The sequence below is a fragment of the Peromyscus californicus genome, unplaced genomic scaffold, assembly GCF_007827085.1.
Source record: "Peromyscus californicus insignis strain IS unplaced genomic scaffold, ASM782708v3 Scaffold_9__1_contigs__length_137607984, whole genome shotgun sequence".
In the NCBI taxonomy this organism is placed as follows: domain Eukaryota; kingdom Metazoa; phylum Chordata; class Mammalia; order Rodentia; family Cricetidae; genus Peromyscus; species Peromyscus californicus.
The window spans coordinates 31,140,523-31,162,860 of NW_026294617.1; the positions used below are offsets into that span (position 1 = coordinate 31,140,523).

At 46.9% G+C, this 22,338-nt stretch overlaps 1 protein-coding gene across 2 annotated transcripts in view; it reads right to left on the minus strand.

Moving 5' to 3' along the window:
- The window catches only part of Maml3 (mastermind like transcriptional coactivator 3), a 434,164-nt gene that overhangs the window by 11,713 nt on the left and 400,113 nt on the right, over positions 1–22,338 (minus strand). The gene's annotated exons all lie outside the window — the stretch shown is intronic.

The following is a 22,338-nucleotide window of genomic DNA, read 5'->3' on the forward strand; positions in this document are numbered from 1 at the left end:
ATCTCATGTGTCTGGGACAATTTCAGCACCGGGACTGGATTGGGACTCTTGATTCTATAATTATTTGCCGGAGAGCTGACAGCAACTTTTAAGGACTGACCCCTAGGAAAGAGAGGTAAAGGGGTAAGTAGCTAATCCCACAGAGCCCAGTGGATATGTGGAGAATGCCCTCAGAAGGAAAGTCTATGCAGCTGGACAGTGGAGGCTACCAGGGGCAAAAAGCTAATGGTCACAGAAGGTGTGTAGACACAACACTCAGTTTCTAGACACTTTTATCAACAAACCGGCAATGGCTAATGCTGTCCGAATGTTCTGTGGAAACAGTCCTTCCAATTCACTGGTGTCAAGCAACTTGTCTGAGCACAGAGACACCCCACTTACATGGCATTCACACAAGGACAGGAGGAGCCGTACCGTGAGATATTCTCATGGTGCCTAATAAGAAGAATCAATGTGGATATCTACCATTATTTTAAGGTGTAATCCAAACTGGATTTTAATATATCCTCCCCCCCTTTAGAGTTGCTACTGTTTTAACATAGATATGGTTGAATGTGCTAGAAATTTCTCTCAAAATACAGAAATGAGCTTATGTCTGCCTCTCCAGGGCCAGTTTGGGGTCAATTCCCCACAATCCTGGCTTTGCTGGTCCTCCTGCTTCCTCTTTGCTTGGTGCTGACGAGGCAGGTGGTCCTTTCTGGCCAGGTTCCACCTACACCCTGTATGTCTGGACTCTCTGCCTCCTTGCATCCACACATAATGGCACAAGCAAGACAAAGCATATTACTTCTATTGCCCCAGAAACAAGAGCTGGGGGAGATAACGGTTAGATAGCAAAGCTTGGGCTACACCAGTAACAGGATGGTCCGTCCATAAGAGAACCAGGTGCCGACTTTGAGTCTACATCAGTATTCTTTCTACTCTGGCCTTTCTGAACTCTGAGTCCACAGTGCCAAGCTCACATATCAGAACAGCCTGTAGACTAAATAGGAACGATGTTGCTCATAAATACACTGCGTTGTATTTTTTGTGTGTAAGTGCTGGCTAAATTATGTGTATGCACGTGCTCCTATGTACCAGCACCCACAGAGGACCTACCCGGAGCTGAGGACCTTGCGCTTGCTAGGCAAGTGCTCTACCATTGAGCTAAATCCCAACCCCAAGCTAAATCTCCAATCACGTTACAGGTAGTTGTGAGCCTCCTGATGTGGGTGCTGGGAATGAAACTCTGGTCTGCGAAGAACAGTTTAACTCTTAACTGCCGAGCTGCCTCTATAGTCCACGATAAATGCTTTTATTTATGCTTGTTCTCTGCAATTAGGTAGAGAGCTATGAAATATTTTTAATGTTAATAAAAGGCCTTATGCTAAAAGATGGATGCTCCACATGGCTGCGGGGATCTAGGTCCATGACAGTTCCCTTGTCTTCCGTTTCTGCTGGCTACCTGTCTCTAAGCCCTCGTTCCTCCAGGATCAAGTTGTTTCTTGCCACCTTGAGAGACAAATGGCTGACCAAGGGGACACTTTCACAAAGGGGCTGACACTGGGCAGAGCTGGCCAACCAGCAGGACAGATAGCAGTTTGTCTTTCATGTAGTCCAGTCTATTTACTATTTCCTGGTTTTGATGAAGAGACATTTGAAGGGAAAATGAGATCCAAGGACAACACCTTCCTTAGCTTGTTTGTGAAAGGGCTGTTGCTCTTGCTGGCTTTGTTTCTCTTCCTGCACTTTGAGATTTCTATTGCCTGTGTGACCCCCTGCACAGCTGAGGAATGTACCCAGGGGTGGAGAACCTGCTTTCCCAGCCTTCTCTCCCCTGGGAAAGTAAGTGAGACAAATGAGGTGATGATGTTCATGCATCCAGCCCCATTTTGTCCTTGTGGACACAGTCAAGGTATAATCCAAACTGGGGTTACTTTCATTCCCCAAATGGTCCTGTCTCCAAAGTTCTTTGGGTCCTACGAGACCCAAAGGCCAGACGTTGCCTTCAAATGAAACATCTTTTGGGGCTGCCCAACAAGCACACAGGTGCGTGTCCCAAAGTGTGAAGGCGCACCGTGACTGGCTTCCCAAATGGAGCTGGTGCAGGCAGCTGTTTATGTCACACAGCTTCTTTTAACCTCAAATCTAAGAGGGCTTAATGAGAAAGAGCCTGTCAAATTCTCGGATTCCAAGCCCCTGCTCTTGTTTCTAAGGAGGGACACAGTGGGTTGTGCAATTAGAGAAAACCAGAGTGAGCTTTCGTCATGCGACATGTAATGCCTTGCAGCCAAATGATGCAGTATTTTTAGTTTTAATTACTGGTTTGCTCACTACTCCCAGCCCAGCGACCTCCCTTGCTTTCCACCCAGAATCTTAATACATTCTCTTCCCATCGCATCCAATTTGCTACGTAGATCTCCGTGGCTCTCCAAACACTCTCACTTTTCAGTTAAATAAGGGGAGGAAAAAGAGATCAAAACCAAAGAATGTATCTTACACACTCACCTTCCGCTCCAGGGACAAGAGCTTAACAATTTTCTAACGGCTAGAGAGAGGTAGGAAGGTGTAAAAAAAACACTCTAACCTCCCCCAAAGAGGCAGTTTCCGACTTCAAAAATCAGAGGCGATAAAAATATCTTCCGAGCGAACAGCCAGCTGTTTATTTATAAACCCACTTGTGGGGAAACTTGCTTTCTCTGAAGGGATTTTTGCGCCCCCCCCCCCCCCCCGAACACGCAGCGTTTGGGTGACAGTGACCAGAAATGCAGAGGGGATGGAAGATCGTGGGTTCCTAGGAGGGCCAGGGTGCGGCATCCTGGGTCCCTGGATCCAGGAGAGCCTGGATTTCAGCCTTTTCTCTACGTGGCCCCAGGGGACCTTCTTGAGCAGCTGCTGTTCTGCCGGTAGCCCAGCAGATGGTGGTGTGAGCCCGGGACCGCACTCCAGGCCTCGCGCTGAGCCCGCGCCCCCCGCCCATCGCAGATGGCTTAATCAGGGCTCGGTCCCCCGCCCCGTCAGGGCCGGCGCTGCGGACGTGGAGCCAGGCAGTCAAGTGTTACTGCGTACAGCAGGTAGCCTGGCAACTGCGAGCATAATACGGAGCAGATGGTGTTCGCACGGCGTGATGGACATCACACACGACAGCCTGAGACAATCCAGGAATTCCCTGGTGGCTCAAGGCCCTCTTTGCACAAAATGAGTTCTCTCTCCATGGCCGTGCATCTTGGGGAGTTGGGGGGTGGGGGGAGTCTCTCCCTTTTCCACTCTCCGACTGACACCGAACTGGTTTCTTATTACAGACTTTTCTCCAGCCAGAGGGAGAGAGACTTGGGGAGGGGGACAGGAAGCGGACGTGGAAGGAAACCGAAGGACTGGGAACTGGAGGAGATGCTGGGGTACTGTGGCAGCCAGACCCAGGGGCACCTCGCTGTTGTAGGGGACAGGGTTTCTCTAGCCAGAGCAGCACAAAGCTTGTGCAGGGAGGAAGGGACCTCAGCTCACTTTATGCCACCGCGTGGCCTACCAGTCGCCCAAATGAAATTTAGGGTTTTCGTTAAAAAGTCCCCCGGGGCGTAATTTAGCCTCTTCAACTCCAGCCTATCTGCTTACAAGTCCTCAGGGGGCTCGGGCTAAGAGCGGGGGAGTGGTGCCAGGAGCTCCAGGCTGGCCCTAGAGAGAGAGTCGCTCACTGCTTGGTGATCCTAACAAAAGACCAGGAGCTCTTAGGCAGGGCGGGTGCCCTGGGGCCCCTGAGAAACTCAGCCTTGGGCTCTGCGGCGGGCACATTGCCGGGTGCCACCACCCCGGCCTGTAGCCTGGAGACACCGGATGAAAGGACACGTGAACAGAGGTATGGCTGTTGTGGGTAGGAAAGAGTTGGAATAAATCAATAAACAGAAAGGATGCCTAGAAAACAAATCTCTCTCTCTCTCTCTCTCTCTCTCTCTCTCTCTCTCTCTCTCTCTCTCTCTCTCTCTCACACACACACACACACACACACACACACACACACACACACACACACACACTGAACTAGGGCAAGTAATAAAAGAAAAAAAATTCAACCAATCTTGGGCCAAATGAATTTTTAACTAAATTCTATATATCAAAAGATTTCATATCCAGAATTTAGAGGCTGTCTACAAAGACAAGTTTTAAGTTTCAGAAGGCTGGGGTCTATGGAAGGTGAGCTAAGGTCACATCTGCCCAGCAAGGGTGTACCACTTTCATGTCAGTGAGTAGCAAGCAGGATGATTCCATCACCCAAAGGACCCCGGTTGTGACTCCCAGAGGCACAGGCAGGCCATCTTGTCTCTATCCAGAGTCCCTTGAAATGAAAATCACGTTTAAAAGTGGCCATTGACAATGAAAACTTCAGAGATAAAAAAAAGCTAAGCAGATGTGAAAACCTCCTCCACATTCTGTAGGAGCAATTTGTGTACAGCAACGGGCAAGTGTGGTCCAGGCCCCAACATTAGCATTCCCCCCCATCCCCAGACCGTGGCAGAAATGCAGATTTCCTGGCTCCACCAGGCCCACTGAATCAGACCAAGTTCTCCAGGTGACAGGCTACCCTGTAGTAGTTCAAGAATTACTGGAGCGAGTAATCCTGGCTGATTGCCGCCTGGTCCTGATTTGATTGCAAACTTGCATTTTCAAAATCAAGCCTGAGCGCAGGGTTGCTCTGGTTTTAGTGCAAAATCTTCCGCATTGAGAATAAAGCTCCCCTTCCCTGCTCAGGGTTGGTCAGGTCAGTGATATTTGTCATGAGGACCTAAGAATTCTCAAGGGAACCAGGAATCGTAACTCTTCCTAGAAGGATAGTATTCCAGTTCAGCTATGCTCTGGAAGCTGAGGGTAGCCAAGACTAAGGGGTGGGTGGTCCCTTGCTGAGGGACAGCACAAGAATGCCCTGAATTTCTCTAGGGTAGCACAAAAGAAAGCTACTGTTCGATGAATGTCCCCTTAGTTCAAAAGGGTTCTTCAAATAAGGAGGAGACCACAGGGCCACAATAGAAGATGATAAAGAACTTGTCTGCGGCACCCGACATCGGCAGAGCACTCTGCTAGGTGCATTTACCTATGTAATCAAACTCATTCCGCTGATTAGAAAGCACACGTCCCTGAGAGGTTAAGGAACTTGTCTGATTATCCCGCAGCTGGTGGCAGCATCCTTGGGATTTGAACTTTTCTACCACCAAAACATACATCTGGTCTTAATTGAGCAGACCACCCAGGAGGACTCTGGAGTCAGAAGCAATGGGAAGGGAGAAGGACGGACACAGAATAAAAAGGTAGAAACGATTAGAACCAAAGGATCAAAGAATGAAACTAAATAGGAACAAGAAGGACATTTTTTTTATTGTTGCCTGAGACTCCAAATCTGGATGTCTCCGTGTTATCAACTTCGACATTTAAAAAAAAAGGGGCAGAAGATTAGGCCATTCAACCGTAAGTGGGCAGATGAAACAAAATAAATTAAAGTCAGGGTTCCCTCTGAAGTCCACCAAGTGTCAGGGCAGAAGCATGGCCTCAGGATGGCGGCAATCTTGTACAAGTTTTCTTTTGCAAGAATAATTTTTTTTTTCACTGTGGTTTTGGAAAGCAGCTTGTAACAAACTCCCATGAAAGCCCCAACAGCCACCCCCAAATACTTCTGTTTCCTAAGATTCTTCAAGAAGGTTGCATCGAAAGATTTGTTTTGATCTGGGTGTGCTGGCACATGCTCGTAACAGTAGAACTTAGGAGGCTGAGGCAGGAGGATTACAACTCGAAGGCTAGCCTGTATACATAGGAAGACTGCTATTGTTTGTGTGATGGATGATGGTTGTATCTCCCAAACAGTTGAGTTTTAAGAGTCTGATTGTCAATTTAGGAAGTGTTTCATTCAAACAGTAGTAACTAAGGGCTGCTTCCACTACCAAGAAGCTGTTTTCCTTAGGAGGACCCCACAGACCTGACTAGTAATTCAGATCCTCTATGGGCACATGATTGTACACCCTGATGACATAAAAACCACCCTCTGGTTATTACTGTGATTGCTGGAGCATGCTTTCTCTCAGAGATTGGTAGACACACACACACACACAAAGAGAGAGAGAGAGAGAGAGAGAGAGAGAGAGAGAGAGAGAGAGAGAGGGGAGACAAAGGCTGATGGAGACTGACTCCTCTGTTTTTCTCTACATTATCCTTTGAGCAGGGTTCCTCACTGAACCTGGAACTCACGGGTTTGGCTGGACTGGTTGAGCAGCAGGCCCTCTTGTCTCTATGTCTCCACACCTGGGATTACAAGCTTTTTAGAACCTGGGTGCTGGGGTGGAACTCAGGTTGTCAGGCTTGCTTGGCAAGCATTTTATCCACCAAGCTATCTCGCCAGTTCCTGCCAGAGCTTCCTGAGTGTGTTGTACATCCTCCAGGATGGGGTGAGTGTGTGCTTCCAGCTTAGTTCTACATACAAGAGACAAGGACTGTAAATTTGGTTTTCTTTCTGGATTTCAATGGGCAGAATGATGTCTACTTACACACCAAAGAGCAAAAAGTTGTAGCCACATTTCATCTACAAATTGAAAATGTCTGAAACAAACCGCATCCATGTGCTACACAACCAGACTTTTCTCTTGTCATTATTCCCTAAACAATACAACATTAACAACTATTTACAAAGCATATTACATTTTTAAGGTAGTACAAGTGATCTAGAGATGATTCACAGTAGATGGGAAGTTTGTGTAGGTCATATGTATATCTCATCATATTTTAGATAAAGGACTTGAGCATCCATAGATTTTGCTGTATTGGGGTGTGTGTTTCCTAGATCCAATCCCCAATCCAGATTCACAGGGATGACTGTACTGAAAACATTCATGTTGGGCTGGAGAGAAGGTTCAGTAGCTAAGAGTGAGTATTGTTCTTGCAGAGGACCGAAATTCAGTTCCCATAGCCATACCAGGCAGTTCACAAACATCAGGAGCTTCAGCTACATGATCCAGTGCCCCCTTCTGGCCACCACAGGCACCTGCACTCACATGCACAGATACACACATGTATATGTGATCTAAACCAAAATCTTTAAAACAGGCACGCTTTGCTGATTCTTTTGCCCTCACCCACCCAATCACATAAGTTTTAAAAGCAATGTAGGAAAGTAGAAAAAAAGAGGCAATACTTGTTTATAGCACTCCAAAGTAACTAAGGTTAATCTTACAATTGCATTTACATCTCCCCACTCCTTTCCTTAGCATGCAAAAAGACATCTTTATGCTCCTGATCATGGCATACGTATGACAGTATATCTTAGGAAATCAAACTCTGCAAAACGGGAAAATAGAAAGTTCCAACTTTCCAAATGCTTACAAGTTACAATTTATTGGGAGGATGATCTCTTATTGACTCATTCCTGGCAGGGTGTTTTGTTCCTTGAGGATAGAGGCCTGTGGTTTTTCCTCCAGCATCCAGCACAATTAGAGGCACAGTTGCAACAAGCTAAATGTTTGCTGAATTCAGCTAACTGAGCATGATGAAGTCTAGCCTAAACCAACGTGAGGTAAGGGAGAAGGATGTCCTTATAAACAGACTGCTTCTTTGAGCATCCCATGAAGCCCTCTGCTTGCAAGTAAGGAAAGGGTTAAAGTGGGCAGTACTCTGAAGATGTGTGAGTGTACCACCGAGGGAAAGGTCAGGTTTTCAAGGACTTTTTTGGGCATAAAAAAAAACAAAAACAAAAACAAAAAACCCAACAACAACAACAACAACAAAACCAAATACCAGTTTTTCTTATCAGTGCTTTGACCAAAGTTACAATCCCTCCCTGCACAGAAACACAACTTGGAGAGTTATGCTTTGCCTCTGCCTTTGATGTAAATTATAGAGTCCTTTTGATCCTTTTGTTGCATTTAATTCCACCACCAAAGCAACTCTAAATTGGTTAAAAGTTCATTAGTGTGCAACAATAGCAGCTTGATTAAATAAATTATGGCACATCCATACCATGAATGTGAGGCAGTCAATAAAAATCATGCCTCTTGGACTGTCTAATCACATGGAAGCTTGAAGCCGACAGAAAAGAAATAACAAAAATCTCGGAAACATTAGCCACAGATGATATTGTCAGGAATTATAAGTAACTTTTATACTTTTTTTTTGAGACAGGTCTCCCTGTGTAGCCTAGGCTGGCCTAGAACTCGATATGTAGAACAGGCTGGCTCCCAGCTCACAGAGATCCTCTTGCCTCTACCTCCTAAGTGCTGGGATTAAAGACATGCTTCACCATTCCCAGTTTCAATTTTTATTACTTTTTATTAATTTTTTTCATTTATTTTACATACCAACCACAGTTTCTCTTCCCATCTCCCCTCTCATTCTCTCCCCCCACTCCCCTACCCACTCCTTCTCCCTTCAGAAAGGGGCAGGCCCCCCATGGGAGTCAACAAAGCATGGCATATCATGTTGAGGCAGGACCAAGCTCCTCCCCTTGTATGAAGGCTGGGTGAGCCCAGGGCTTAAAAGGAAGCCTTGAACCTCCTCAGCCAGCCTGGGGACAGCGGCTGACTTAGCTCTTAGATACTGAGACTTAGCTCTCAGTATCTAAGAGCAGCTTCTTCCACATAGCTACCCACTCAACCCCCAAACACTGCCGCAGGACGGTCAGAGCAACCTGCTCTGCAGGCCTCGTGATAGCGGGGACCCATCTGTAGGCAGACTACATGAGCATTCGAGGCTGAGGAGGCGGCTGCTGTGGACCTCGGTCCTTTGGGTAAGCCATGGTGGTTGCTCTCTTGAACTCAGCAGCTGTGATCAGCAGAAGGTAACATGCCTCGGATTGGATCTGTTAACATCCATTATGCAGCGGGTGGGACTTACAAGGCCCGACCCCTCTTGAGGATACACATATTCTGTTGCTGGGAAAGTGAGAGACATTTTCTTCCAGGGAATAGCTGCTCATAAGTTGCCCACATGCCTTAAAAGCCCTCTTGTCCCTGCTCCCATAAGTACCCTTAACTAAATGCATTGGTTCACCAAACAAGCCTTGAGTGGACTTGTTTCTTTGGTATGCTGTTGGTGCTCTGTTAGGGGCGTGGATAAATACTTAGTCACCCCTGGAAATGTTCATGCCACAGGCACCCTCCTAGCATCCCTAAGAACAGCTGGATAGGGCAGCAGGGTGGGGCGTGAGGAGGGCGCGCTAGAAATCTGGACTTGGCCTCTCCCACGTGTACATCTTGGGCTCGAACCAGCTTCTCAGAGGACTGTTACATGTCGGGGTGGGCCTAGGGCCAGGTGGAGCTGGGGGTAGGTGCAGAAGGCTGGTTGACCCTGGGCTTTTCACATGTAAAACCCTTTGAACTTTTATTTTTTATACATATTCTGTACAACAGGAACATATTGATGCGACTGAAAGATAACACCCATTTTCCCACTTTACAGTGTGTGTGCCTTAATCACTCGACCAGAATGTTCTATGTCTCTTATCAGTTAACGTTCTTCTGTGTGTGTTCATGTATGTGCGACTGCAAGTGTGTGCATGTAGGAGCAGGCTAAGGACAACCCTGGGTGGTGTTCCCAGGAGCTGTCCATCTTGCTTTCTTGAAGTAGGGTGTCACCGAGAACTTTAGCTTGCCAATTTTGGCAAGGCTGGCTGGTCACCAAACCCTAGGGATCTGCTTGTCTCTGTCTCCAGTGCCGGGATTAAAACACATACCACATGCCTGACTGATCTATTTGTTTATTATTACATGTGGGCCTCTATATGCATACACACAAGTGTATGTGTAGCTGCACACACGGTGTGTGTGTGTGTGTGTGTGTGTGTGTGTGTGTGTGTGTGTGTGTGTGTGTATACGTCAGTGGACGACTTTGTGGAGCTGGCTCTCTACTTCCATTTTTACATAGGTTCTAGGCATCCAACACAGGTTTTTAGGCTTGTGTGGCAAATAACCTGTGGCCCATCCCTAGCATTTTTTATGTGGCTTCTGGTGTGTACCACCATGGCCAGCTTTGAAAGAACATTAGCTGAGTTCTGGGCATTGAACTCAGGTCCTTGTGCACACAAGGCAAGCAAGCACTCTACCCATTGGGCCATCTTTCCAGCTCTCAACTAATATGCTCTCTATATGCCCTGCATGCCTGAGAATAAAAATGGTCCTTTGTCCCGTCATTCTTACCCTAAGAAAGGTGCATTTTATAAATACGTATGTGGTGACTCTAAAGAATAAAACTTTAAAAAAAAGGATTTATTTATTTATTGTGTATACAGTGTTTCTCCTGCAGGTATGCCTACAAGCCAGAAGAGGGCACCAGATCTCATTACAGATGGTTGTGAGCCACCATGTGGTTGCTGGGAATTGAACTCAGGACCTCTGGAAGAGTAGCCAGTGCCCTTAACCGCTGAGCCATCTCTCCTTCTCCCCGGGCATTTTCTTAACCTTGAGACTTGGGGACAATATGGGATAAGAAACAGTTTGGGAAGAAATGTGGACCTCAATGAGAGTTTCCAGTGGTACATGATGGTCAGAATGGTGGATGGTGAGTAGATGCAGCCTGGGGGTGGGGGCGTGCAGGACACTGGACTCAAGGGCTAGCTGGCTTGGATGGAGGTGCAGGACACTGGACTCAAGGACTAGCTGGCCTTGCATGAGACAGAAAACCCTCTGCTTCTACTTGACAGCAAGTTCAAGGATAAAAGAGGATTTGACCGGGAGTGTAGATGGACATGTAGATTTCTATTTGAGTGGAGGAGAAGAGAAGAGTTGGCCAATGGAAGGCAAGGGTGAGGTGTTTGTCTGGGCATGTGGGAAACCATTCTTGCCAGTGGGGTGGGGGAATGACTAGCCACACTCAGGCCTGGGCACAGACAGGCAGGACACCTGATGTGACCAACGAGCAACAGGAGCCCGGGTAGGCTCTCAGAGAGTAAGGTGATAAATGCATCACTCAAAGATTGGCAAGCGTCAGGCAGGGCAGAGATCAGGCTGGGGCTGGATGAGGAGGACAGTGGGCAAGAAGGATGGGGAAGTGGCCCTTGGGGGTGGTCTGGCTGGCCAGTGGGGTGAACCTGGTGTCTTACTGTGGAAGCTGAGAAGGATAAATCAAGCCCCTTGCAAGGTATTATCTGCCAGGTATTATCTGGTAAAGCTTTGCTGCCTCTTTATCACAGAAAGGCCACTTTCTGGTCCACTGAGCCCCGCCTCCTCATGCTCACTCCTAGTCTGTCATTTCCCCTTTGCTGAAGACCATGTGATTACCAGAGAGCTGGCAGAGATGGTCAGCCCTACCAAAGATGAAGTGTGGACCGAGGTGTGGCAGCGCATGCCTGTAATCCGGTAACTCAGGAGGCTGAGGCAGGAGGATCATCAGTTTGAGGTCAGTCTGTGTTACATACTGAGGCCCTTGTCTCAAAATGAAACAAGTAAAACAAAAAGGTAGATGAGGTAATTCTAGTGTGTTGTGTCCTTCCCATTCTTAAATAGCTCAGTGCATGGGCTGGGGAAATAGTTCAAGGGTAAAAGTACCTGCCATGTAAGCAAGAGGCACAGTGTTAGAGTCCTCAGCGCCCACATGGATGCTGGGTGGGTGTCCTGGTTCACTTACTACTCCAGCAACAGGAAGGTGGAGACGGGATCCCTGGAGCAAGCCGGCCAGTCAGTTTGCTGACTAGCTGACTAGCTGTATTGCCAAGTTCTGGGTTCGCCTGAGAGACCTCACCTCAATAAAAAATGTGGAAAGCGATCAGAGAAGATCCTCCACGTCAACTGTGGGCTTCCATATGCACACACACAAGTGCATGCGAACCTGCACACACACACACACACACACACACACACACACACACACACACACATCCATGCATACCACACATGTATGTACACCCCACACACATACATGTGAGCTAGAAGAACTTAATGTCTGTAAATACACACTTAGTACACCATGTCTAAAATACTGTGTCTTGGTGACTTTTAAAGGGACTAGAGAGGCTATAACATAAGCAGGCACATGCCCTGACTATTTTCGTAGCCCTAACAGTATTTCTTGGGGATGAAGAGAAGCCAGGAAACAACAAAAAATAAGATCAAAACTGACTTGAGAAGAGGGCGACTTTAATTTGCGCTTCATTTACTTGGCTCCCCAACTTTCTCCTTCCCACTAAATGCTTCAGTTAATGTCCATCAAAGCCTGGAAAGGCGTAAGAAAGTGTGGGGGCTGCCCAATTTGGGTCTCAACAAGTGGTCTTCATAACAAACGCGGTAACAAATTATGTCCTAGGCTTAGGCTCACTCTCGGAGAGAAACAACCAGAAAAGCGCTTGGTTCTTATTGCTACATCTTGTTTGTAACAGAAATGTTGTGTTAAATATATATTTTTTTTAATTTTAAGAATAATGCTTAAGTTAGCATGTGACGTGCTATGTCTTAGAGTTGCCCTTTTCCACTGATTTTTTAGACTAAACTAGAGATGGTGGTTAAAACAATATTTGAACAAGACAGTAAATTAGCACGGAAGCACTCAGGTCACAGAAAACTCCCAGCTGAACTTAAGAGTCTGCAGGCGGTTCCAGGTAAGAGCTTGTTTGGTGTTTTAACTTGGTGGCCTCGTGTCTTCTGTTGAACACACGAAGCATTTTCCCTTTGAAGAATCTTCCCTTTCTTCAGATGGCAGTGGGGTGAAGCAAAGCCTGCCATTCATAACGCTGAAGCTCCCCTCACTCGAGAGATGGATGGCAGCACCTGCCTGGCCGGCTCCCACTCTGAGAGGCGGAGCTACAAATCTCTCTCAGGCTCCCAGCGGTCTTTCCCACACTGGCCTCTGTAGGAACAAAATTCCTCAGATGGTTGACACCCGCCAATTTGTCCCCCCCCCCCCCCCCCCCGCTTCAAACATGGCGTACTCTCTCTGTGCCTCTCAAAGCAGCCAAGGGCCAGCAGCCACAGCCTCTCCTTGTCTGAATGAACCTCTGCTCTTCTGTGTTCTGCCTAGTCTGTGTTCTGAAGGAGGAAGAGACGGGGCTTGCCCTCAAAATGTATGGGGGAAATCAAACGTGATTTCTTTTCTTTTCTTTTCTTTCCTTTCCTGCTGCATCTCAAACTCATGGTTCTTTGGGATCGCAGGAATGTGCCACAGTACCTAGTTTAAGCATTATTTCTGCATTACAGACTACTTTTCAAGAATCCTGAGGATCTGAAGGAAGTAGGCAAGTGGCCAACTAAAACCCAGAGGTACTAACTAGTCAACTCACACCACGTGTACCACTGAGGAAAACAGCTCAGAGATGGAGGGACGGGAGGGCACAGGGCACGAGGCAATGGTTTACCTCTGTAGTAGAGGACTGTCCCCTCCAAGCATCTGTGTGTCTTTACTTTAGAGATGAACTTGGGGTATGAATATTTGAAAATCTCCTATGAGGGCTGGGCAAATAGGTTTAGATGTACAATGATTACCTAGCAATGGCTGGATTCCATCTTCAGCACCACACCCCACACACCACACACCACACACACACACACACACACACACACACACACACACAAAAGAAAGAAATGAAGACAAAAACGAACAGACAACAATAACACCCTCCCCAAACATTGCAGGTAATGTTTATTCCTTGTCCACATTATCAGTCCTATGCCTGATTCTTTAAACACAAACCAACTCATGTGCATGCCTGTGTGCCTGCAGAATCCAGAGGTCAGTTAGGCTCGGGTACCCTCCTCTACCACTCTCCACCTTAACTTTTGAGACAGGGTCCTCCTCTGAACCTGGAGCCCACTGACTGACTAAATGGTTGGCAAGCCCTCCCTCCATTTCTGGCCGACACTTTAGTGCTGGCTTTACAGATGTGCGCTGCCATGCCCGGCTTCCCAGTAAGGGCTTTACCCACTGAGCGATCTCCCCAGCCACTATGCCTGATACTTTTTTAAAAAATATCTTTTAAAAATATATTCTTCTCGCCGGGCGGTGGTGGCGCACGCCTTTAATCCCAGCACTTGGGAGGCAGAGGCAGGCGGATCTCTGTGAGTTCGAGGCCAGCCTGGGCTACCAAGTGAGTTCCAGGAAAGGCGCAAAGCTACACAGAGAAACCCTGTCTCGCAAAAAACCAAAAAAAAAAAAAAAAAAATATATTCTTCTCTCATATATCGCATCCTGACTGTGGTTTCCCCTCCCAGCCCGTCTCCCCCACATCCCTTCCTCCTCAGACATACTCCTTTTCCTTCAGGAAAGGGCAGGCCTCCCAGGGATACCACCTAAACATGGCATGTCAAGTTACAAAAAAACCCAGGCATATCCCCTCAAATTAAGGCTGGATGGGACAACCTAGTAGGAGGAAAGGGGTCCCAAAAGCTGGCAAAAGAGCCAGAGATGGCCCCTGCTCCGACTGTTAGGAGTCCCACAGGAACACCAAGCTACATAACCATGACATGTATGCAGAGGAAGTAGGTCAGACCCATACAGGGTCCCTGGTTGTCGGCTGAGTCTCTGTGAGCCCAGGTTAGTGGATTCTGTGGGCCATTTTGCTGTCTCTTGACCCCTCTGTCTCCTGCAATCCTTCCTCCCCCTCTTCTGCAGGATTCCCTGAGCTCCGCCTCATGTTTGGCTGTGGGTCTCTGCATCTGCTCCTAGCAGTTGCTGGAAGAAGCCTCTCTGATTATGCTAGGCTCCAGTCTACGAGGATAGCAGAGTAGCATTAATGCCTGATGCTTTTTAAGAGCAATGGGAGCCTAGAGATCTCTACCGGGCCTTTGCAGAGCTGATGTCAAAGAAACCCCCAGCAACACTGCCTAGTACCTCAAGCATCCATGCACCCATAAGCTCTCTGTAAGGACGCCATCCAGCTCTCCGTGAGGATGCCGCCATCCCTTTCAACTGTCCGGGGGTTAATGTCAATGGCACTTGGGAATTGAGGGCCAGAGAACTGGGGTCAAAGGAGAAGACACTCCCTATCTTGGGTTCTGCAGTCTCTGTGCCTAGTCGTCTCCCTACATTAGCTGGAAGGAAACAGAGGAGCCGGGAACTTAGTTCTAGAAGGGTCTAGATGCTGAGAGGAACTTAGCTCGTGGGAAGAGAAAAGACCGTCCTATGCACGCATGGAAATGGCTGAAACTGGAAGCAGGGGAGTATAGGGAAAGAATTGTCCTGGAATAAGATCAAGAAAAGATGCTGGCTGGCCACACACTTCCATCTTTGTCCTCAAGTCAGGCTAAGTGTTGGCTTGATACATTTCACTCACAGCTGTGCTTTCTGTAATCTGTAAATTTTTGGGATTGGGACGAAACTTTGTTTTCTCCCCAGATTAGGCCAAACTACCTCTGGAAATGGGTCAATTTGAAGTAACAGCTCCTTAGATTGTGAGAAGACCCGGTCAGGCTGGGGGGAATGGAGGAGGGTCTCAACCCAGGGTATTCTGCCAGCAGCCATTTTGAAAGATTGCAAACACAACCTAGCTTTGATTTGCTGGCCTCAGAAGACAGCTTTTCTCAGTGACTCAGTGTGCAGACCATTTCTAGTCTTGCATTTTGGTGAACAGAGGGTGGATAAGACTTGTGGGTACGTGAGTCATGCCCTTAAAGTTCCAGAGTACCTATGCTTTTGTCTGAGTCCTACAACAGTCAACAACAACCCAGCATTTCTACAGAGCTCAAATGTACACACACACACACACACACACACACACACACACACACACACACACACGCACACACACACATTATACATACACATGTAGATTCGCATGGGTGTACAGAGGCTGGAGAACAACTTCACGTGTTGTTTATCATGTACCATCCACTTTTATTTTTTTGAGACAGGTCTCTCATGGGTCTGACGCTCATCAAGGCACAAGCTGGCTAGTGAGCGCCAGGGATTCTCCTGACTCTGCATCCCCAGAGCAGGGGTTACAATGTCATGCCACCATGCATGGCTTTTGTTTTTGTGTGTGAGTCCTAGGTAGCAAACTCAGGTCCTCTTGCAAGGACTTCATTGACTGAGCCATGTTACCAGCTCTGTAACAGCTCTCCAGAAGAGACTAGAAATTTCCTCCAAGTGGGAGAAAAATCAAGGAATGGTTTATAAATAGATAGTTTCTATGTTCACAAGAATATACTTCTGATTATAAAAAATGACAATGTTTGGCTCCAACCTTGTGTTCCTAATTTAGTGTTTTAAAATTTTTAATGTGTCTGAGTGTTTTACCTGCAAGTATGTGTGCATCGCATGCATTCTTGGTGCCCATGGAGGTCAGAAAGGTTCTCTAAAATCGGGGTTAAACTTGGGTCCTTTGGAAGAACAACAAGTGTTCTTAATTGCTGAACCACCTCTCCAGACCTTATGTTTTCTGTTTTGAGGTTTCTTTGCAATTACACAGATTTTTTAAGAATGAAGCATACAGTAATGCTAAAATGTTGAAAAGTTTCCTCTAAGAGACGCTACCACTCAAGTACCTCAGGGCCACGGCACAGGTTTGGCAGCCTAAACAGTGATGTGCACACGGCTCCTTCCTCATCTGTTTTCTCACAGATCCGAGTGGGACTGTTCTAGACCTGGGCCCCACAGACACTTGTCCTGAAGGCAACTGGAACTATTTTCTTCAGCTCATGAGCTCCGGCTACTATCTATGAGATAGAGAGGTGCCCATAAGAGGAATTTGACAGACAGGAGTCTGTCGGGACATATGAGAGGACTCCACACTGAGGCCACAATTTGTACAAGCATTTCTGAACAAATGCTGTCCTGCCGTGGAATCCTCAGACCTGAGGCGGTGGTGTTAATTGGTGAGGTTTCCATTCAACTGTGGTAACAAACAGGAGCTCTTGCTCCTTGGATGTGAATAACACAGTCGATGGCCACTAAATAAGTATTTTACAGTGAATCTACACTACGGTCTCCCCATTATCTCTTTGTGTACCCCCACAGTGGAGCTGAAGAAGAACACCCATTGTCCTACCTTGCATGTTTCTACCTCCCAGAGTGGAGTTCAGAAAGTTAGACGGCAAAGAAACAATATGGATGGATTATTCATGTCACAGAGCGACAGTGAATTCGACTGCACCCTCAAGTGCCAATAGAATGCCAAACATAACTGCAAAAAGCCCAAGAAACACTGAACACTCTGGAAATCATCTGCAAGAACTACTCTCCCTCGAGATGAGGCAGCCTCGGTGTCTCCCACAGCGCTACGGGACTGGAAGCGACGAGGACAACCCTCCAGCCCTAGATGACATCAGAAGCTTTACAAACTTACTGGGGGTGCCCCTTGTGTGTCCCCCCAGCTTCAATAAAGATCAATGAAAGGAGGGGTGGAGAGGCCTTCCAGGCCTCGTGGGTGGGTGGGTGGGCGGAGGCCACTAGCTCTCCTGAGGACACGCCAGCATTTGCTGCCTCCAGATTCCAACCGAATTCAAACCAGGCCTGCTCTAGAAATGGCCTCTGGGGCGGTTTGGGGGCTCTTTTCTCTCTGTTCCTTGGAGACAGGGAGCCTTAAATCCGAGGTGAACCTCAGACTTAGCAACTGAACCTCGTCTAACCCTTATTGTACCATGTGATGAAACCTGACCCTCTGGAATTCACCCCCCTCTGCTCACCCTTCTGACCCCAGTGCCGACCTTTGTGCAGCCCATAAGAAAATAAATTTAAAGAGGAGTTGGGTCCTCTTCAGGCTCCATTAATTTCCTTGTATATGTTACCCAGAACAATGTTTTCCCTAAGACCTGTGTATTTTGAATTTCTGAAGTTGGCAATGCACCTCGAAACCAGAAATTCTCATGTGTTGGCCTCAGCAGCCCCTGCTTGCTCCTCCTCACCCTGTAAGGTTTTATTGTATTATTTATGTATTTGGAGACCAGGGCTCATTTAGTGTAGGCTGGCCTCAACTTGCTAGGTAGCAGAGGATGACCTTTCCCTCTGATCCTTCTTGTCTCTCCTTCCAGTGTGGTGGGGGTATTACCATGCTGGCTTGGTCTGTTTTAAAACTGAAGTGCGGAAACTTCCAGAAGGCCGGGGGGGGGGGGGGGGGGGGTTGGGTTGTTTTGCTTCTAGTCTCAGTTTTGGATGGAAATGAACAGTGTTTATGAGTAGGCAGAGAAAAAGGCACCTGCTTCAGCTTGGGACAACCCAAGTTTTCTTCCATGATTCAACCACCCCTTTCCCAAGGCAGCAGCCTCTAGATGTGGGAAGCAGTCCTCATACCGGAGGCTCTCACACTAGGCTGTCATGGAGTTTAGGCTAAGGACGAGTATCTTTTTGGTGTGGGATGGGGTGCAGGGTCTCACCATGATTGCTCAGGCTGGCCATGCTCTTTTGATCTTCCTGCCTAAACCTTCTGAGTGCTGGGATTTGTATGCCACGAAGCTAGACTGAGGATGAATCTTAAATGTGAGTCTAGTATGATTTACCACATAACAGACTACTATAACTACTTCTACTTCTACTTCTTCTCCTTCTCCTCTTCCTCCTCCTCTTCCTCCTCCTCCTCCTCCTCCTTCTTTTTTTCTGAGACAGGGTCTTTATGTAGTCCTGGCTATCCCAGAATTTTCTATGTAGACCAGGCTGGCCTTGAACTCACAGAGATCCTCTTGCTTCTGTCTCCTGAGTGCTGGGATTAAAACCATGTCTGACTAACAAAAATGCTTCTTAAATCCCTCTCCCACATCTTTGTCCTAATACAATATTTTCTCCCCAAATGAATTTAGATTCTTTAGAAAATTGCTGTACATACTACTTGGAATGTTTAGCTTCCAAGGGATAGCATTGAAGATGGGCTCCAGGTACCCAGGGACAGGACTTGGTTCAGGGAGCAAGATGTGGGTGGGGAAGGATGGGGTGGATTCAGGGTGGGGTGGATACTGACATAAACCCCACCCAAGCTACAATTTCACCCTCAAAAGATCCATTCTTGATTTCTGTGTGCAAGGTTCAGGCTAGCTCTTTTTGATAAATAGAGGTACCCACCCAATGCAGAGACCTCCAAGGAGCCTGATGTAAAAGGGGGCCTTTCTTGCCTGTATTACCACTGTGGTCTGGGCCCAGAGCAGAAGTTGGAAACGTATCATTTCCTGCCTGATCCTGAAATAAGAAGAATCTTCCTCCTGAGCTGTGACTTTTAGGTTCACATTCAAATTTGCCCGTGCAGGTAGATACTCAACAGTTCCTTCAAATCATTGCAGATGGCTGTGTTTAGGGCCTCCCCAATACATCATATTTAATCAGCTCTGAGACTCATGAAATTGAAGGCACATACTCTAAACGACTAGAAAAGGCTACCCCTAACTATGGCATGCTATCCATTGTAGGATGCTTATTGCAAAGAGTGGTGAAGAGAACGTTTCGGATCATTTAGAGATGGCCCTTAGGCATCACAGTCTCCGAGGCCCTTTGGGGCCTGGAGTGGCAGGGGTCACTTGGATCGAGGGGCTTTCTTCCGGCTCACAGCCACCTCTGTAAAGAGTGAGTGATGGTAACCCCTCCCTACCTTCTTCTCTAGGGAAAGTGGCCAAGGGTCCCGAGGACGCTTCAAAGCAGGTTGTCCCCTCATGTTTGTCACAAATATCTCAGTGTTTCCCTCCCTCCCGTTCTTCTCTTGTCTCTTGGAGGTGTTGAGGATCACACCCAGGACCTTCTGCATGCTGGGCAAACGTTCTACAACTTTCTCCAAACAGAATGATAGTGAAACAAGACAAAAGCCCCATGTCACGTTGGACATGTACATCCGAGAGAACATGCGTGTAGATAAGAAGCGGCAAGAAAAAAGATGTGGCATTTCTTCCTCAGAAGAACACAGGCCCAGCCCCAAATGTTCCTGGCTTGATCCTGGAAGACAGAAAAGCTAGAGGCAGGCAATAAGTTTAAGCTGGGACAATGTCACATTTCCAGTCATCATTCTCAGGCTGTTTGTGTCGCCAGCTGCTTCCTTACGGTGGTGCACGCGGAGGGCTCAGGAAGGAAAGACGATGGGATGGCTGTGCGTAGACCGGCGATTGTTTTGCATCTATCTGTTAGGTCAAGATAATGGGCGACACTACAAACCTGAGGAATTCATCCCTTCTGTCGTCACAAAGACATAGGAGCCCGAGTCTAATTCAGAAGAGTCTCAACTAGTACAATCCAGATGTGTAGAAAGAGTGGGTGTCACATGACTTAGCTTCCATTTTCTTTCCCTTTTCACAGTGGGAAAACATCCACAACATAAAATCTGTGGTTGCAACTGCTTTTGAGTGTACAATTTAATAATATTAAGTGGATTCACAATACTTTGTAACTATTTCTACTTCTTTTAGGACTTTTTTTTTTGTCATTCCAAACAGAAACTTTGTACATATTAAGCAGCTTCTATTTTTTTTTTCTAGAAGCATTTTAACTGCTATTATGGGCACTGATATAAATTTGGAAAGGAATGTGGGAAATGCATGATGGGAAAAAACTCAGAGTGAAAGTTAAAGATGTTTTCGAATCTTGTAAGTGAACTATATCATGGATGGCCTTTCCAGCAGAATCTGAAACTTACCGTGAAAATAAAATATAATTTTACAAAATGACTAAGGGAGAGCCGGGCATCTGCAGGCCTTGTATAGTCCTTCCTTATAAACTGCTGTGGAACTGAGGTCAGAAGCAATGAGTTCATAAGGGTGTTTAAGGCAAAGCGATCCGACCATTAAAGCCTGGCTGTTCAATGCTATTCCCCATCCACCCACTGGTCCCCTCTCCCCTCCATCTGCACAGAGCAGTGTCAGTGCATGCCAGGCACAGTGGCTACCAAGAACCATGGCCACTGGCTGGCCCTCAAGCAGAGCTCCTACCCAGGAGAGAGCAGATTAACAAAGAGTGTGCAAGGACCAACACACAGCTGAGGGGTGTCGAACTCCATCTGGGGACTGAGTCGGGACAGGGAAGCAGTTACTAAAACCCCTCTTCCCCTCATGCAGAGTTAAAAACCGAGATGATCTCCTTACTCTCTGAGTGTATTTTTAGTATGTTATGAATACGATCACTATAGAGTGAGTGTGACAGTTGATAAGTAAACTATAAATCAGGTATAGTGTACAGGCCTTTAATCCCAGTACTTGGGAGGTCGAGGCAAGGAGGATCAGGAGTTCAAGGCTAACCTAGGTTGCATGAGAACTTGTCTCAAAAAATAAACACAAAAAGCAAAGAAAAGGAAACTATGAGTTGGTGTATGCCTCATGGCCGAAATTGCTTAAAACTGAAAGGCGTGCTTGATACAAAACAAGCCAGGCAGGGGGGTCGATTATGGGTGCTTAATTAGTAATTTTTTTTTTTTTGAGATAGGGTTTTCTGTGTAGCAGTCCCGGCTATCCTGGATCTCACTCTGTAGAGCAGGCTGGCCTCAAACTCATAGAGATCCATCTGCTTCTACCTCCCAAGTGCTGGGATTAAAGGTGTGCGCCACCATGCCTGGCTCAATAATTCTAACATGCACTTATATTTATTTTTCTGATTATAAATTTCTGTGCTATGGAATATTTGGACAACACAGAAAAACCTAAAATGGGAAAGTAGAAGGTCTACCAAGGATTACCACGAAACAGTAATGACTTGATCTCTGCCGATTATTCTCCTACCAAGATATCCACCTGAATGAAACAAGATTGTGGCTGTACTATTCCACTGTGTGGGGCTGGTACCACCTGCTTAACCAGTGGCCTATTATTGGGCATTTAGGAGATTTTCAATTTTCACCCTTTAGTTAAAAACTGTGTATTTTGTGTGAGTATATGTGTGTGTATATCTTTGCACATGCACGCACGCCTGTGGAGGCCAGAGACAGATGCCAAGTGTCTTTCTCCATTGCTCTCCACCTTATTTTTTGAGACAGGACCTCTCACTAAACCTGGAGCCCACAGCTTTGGCTAGGCGGGATGGCCAGCGCGTCCCAGGGACCCTCGTGTTTCCGCCTCCCCACCGGTGGAATTACAGGTGTGTGTTGCCATGCCCAGGATTTTATGTGGGTGCTGGGGACCCACACTCGTGTCCTCCTGGTTGTGTGGCACCTGCTATCCTTCTCCCCAGCTCTTTCACCATGTGCTTTAATGTGGGGAAAACAACCCTACTCCTGCGTATAATGAACCTTTTGTACATGTCACTGATGATGTCCCTCTAATCAGTTCCAATAAGTAAAAATTCTGCATCAAAACCTGTGAACATATTTATTGTGCTATATAATTATTTTTATTATTATTCTTAGTGTATAAAACAATGGTTTTCATGATGTTTTCACACACACACACACACACACACACACACACACACACACACACACACACACACCCCATGTTCTTTCTTATAAATGCTTCCACCCTTCTCCCTCCTCCGTTTCCTCCTTCCTCCAAATATTCCCCCCTCGGAGCACGGGTA